Raw genomic sequence first — 581 nt, 5'->3', positions numbered from 1 at the left:
TAAGGGAAAGTGTTGATGGGAAATTGGTGAATCAAACGCCATTAGTGCTCTGATCATCTCACTAATTGTTATAATGGTCAGCCTCTTCAGGAAGCCATTTATGTAAAGTGTTCTTGGAAATTATAATTGAGATGAAGGTAAAATGTCTTCCTTTATAGATGGTATCTTTTGGTAATGACTTAGGAATTCTCAACTTTTATAAAATGAAAAACCCAACCTTTACTCATAATGCATTGCAGCATATATGCATTAAAAATCATAAAAAGTGATGCAGATTGAAGCAGGGGGAGAAAGTGACAGAAAGGGAAATAAGGAGGGTTGAGAGAGGCGACAGGGGGAGGTGGTGGTATGTGTGGAAGGGGGGGGGGGTGTAGGGTGTGGATTTATTTGCTATATTGCCTAATCCCGGCAGCACAGCATCACACACCAACACCATCTGTCACCATTCACATTTGGAGTCAGCTGCCTGGACTGGGTACTGACGGGTACTGGTGGGGAGGGCTGGAGTTGTGGGGAGGGGTGGGTGGGTTAGGACGCCTCCTGCAGCCTGTGGTCTGTACAGAGCGTACGGGGTCTGTCTT

The sequence above is a fragment of the Thunnus thynnus genome, chromosome 21 (assembly GCF_963924715.1).
Source record: "Thunnus thynnus chromosome 21, fThuThy2.1, whole genome shotgun sequence".
Taxonomy (NCBI): Eukaryota; Metazoa; Chordata; class Actinopteri; order Scombriformes; family Scombridae; genus Thunnus; species Thunnus thynnus.
This window is presented reverse-complemented; position numbering follows the sequence as displayed.